This window comes from Elephantulus edwardii, unplaced genomic scaffold (assembly GCF_000299155.1).
Source record: "Elephantulus edwardii isolate Elephantulus edwardi_28Jun2011 unplaced genomic scaffold, EleEdw1.0 scaffold00127, whole genome shotgun sequence".
In the NCBI taxonomy this organism is placed as follows: Eukaryota; Metazoa; Chordata; class Mammalia; order Macroscelidea; family Macroscelididae; genus Elephantulus; species Elephantulus edwardii.
The window spans coordinates 1,100,109-1,102,034 of record NW_006399877.1 but is presented as its reverse complement, the minus strand read 5'-3'; positions in this window follow the sequence as shown (position 1 = coordinate 1,102,034).

Genomic DNA, 1,926 nt, shown 5'->3' with positions numbered 1-1,926 from the left:
TGTTTCCATGTTTTTGTGATGGTGAATAATGCTGCTGTGAACACTGGTGTACAAGTCTCCGTTTGTGCCTCAGTTCTTATTCTCTGGGTATATTTCAAGCAGTGGAATAGAGGGGTCATATGAATTTATATGTTCAGCTTTTTGAGGAAGCGCCAAACTGCCTTTCAGAGTGATTGTATCATTATACAATCCCACCAACAATGTGTAAAAGTTCCTATCTCACCACATCTTCTCCACCATTTATTGCTGTCCCATTAAAATTTGCCACTGCTATGGGAGTGAGATGGCATCTCATTGTGGTTTTGATTTATATCTCTCTTACTGCCAGTGATTTTGAGCATTTCTTCAGGTATCTGTTTGCCATCCAGATATCTTCTCTGAAAACTCTTTCCATGTCTTTTGCCCATTTTGTAATTATGTTATCAGTCTTTCTCTTGTGAAGGCCCTGTAGCAGTCTATCAACTTTTTATATGAGAATACCTTTGTCCAAGATGGTATTGCTAGTTGTCTTCTTCCCATTCAGTACGTTTTCTTTTCGTTCTGTTGGAAAAAAATTTTGGTGCATACAGGGATTTAATCTTTAGAAGGCCCCATTCATTAATTTTATCCTCTCTAGATTGTGCATTTCTGGCTGTACTTGGCAGTCTCTTTGTATCATAGACTAGACTTGATCCCAGTTTGTCTCTGATGAGCTTTATGTTTGGGGACTTTACTCCCACGTGTCTGATCCACCTTGAGTTGATTTTGTGTATGGTATGAGATGTGGATCCTATTTCAGCTTTCTGCAGGTAGTAGTCCAGTATTGCCAGCACCATTTGTTGAAGAGGTTGTCATTGCCACATTGATAGATTTTATTTTGTTGTCTTATATCAGTTGAGTGTAGATAGCTGGGTCTATTTTCTGGGTTCTCAATTTTGTTCCATTGGTCCATGTCCCTGTCATTGTACCAGTACTGTGCAATTTTGGTTACTACTGCTGTGTAGCAGGTTTTGTGATGGTTTTCTCATAAGAATATAATTTATCTGTCAGTTTTTTTATTAAGGAAGTGTCTTTGTATGTTGCTGCTCTTAATAGCTTAGATACATGTATGTTTGCTTCTCTGTCATGTGCTCATATGAGTATAGTACTTGTCTGTCAGGTGCTGTACTAAAGTGAAGCTCCCAGATTAAGACAGACTGGGAAAAACGATTGGTCATCCTTTTCTAAAATAACAGGACTTAGAAAACTCTTTGAACAATAGAGCACACTTAGGCTATTAGATACAGTACTATTAGATACAGCACTGGAGGCCCTAATATTGGGAGACACACAAATGAGAAGGAATAGTTTCAAATAGCCATTGATAATTGGAACATGGAATGTAAGAAGTTTGACTGTATAAAACTTGGACAGTGTTATAAATGAAATGGGCATTGGTGAGCCTAGGTGGATTGACATGAGCTACTTTGAATCAGACAATCATATGTTCTACTATGCCAAGAATGAAAAAATGAAGAAAAAACTGGATTTATGTCCATAGTAAAAAAAGACCAAGTCTAGATCCGTCCTGAAGTGCAGTGTTGTGACAGGATATGATCCTTACACATACAAGACTTGTTAAATATCACTATTATTCAAATATATGCACCAATAACTAAAGCCACCCAGAATAGACGATTTCTACTAATTATTGGAGTCTGAAATCAATTGAGCATGCATCCCAGATACATTAATAATAATGGGTGACTGGGTGCAAAAGTTGGTAACAAGAAAGGACCAGTGAATGGAAGATTATGTGCTTGATGACGGAAATGAAGTTGGAGATAGAATGATATAATTTTGTGTAATCAGTGATTTATTGATTGCAAATACCTTTTATACAAAGCACAGGTGGTGAATATACACATGGACCTCGCCTGATGGCCTAGTGTGGTCCAGCCCCTGTTA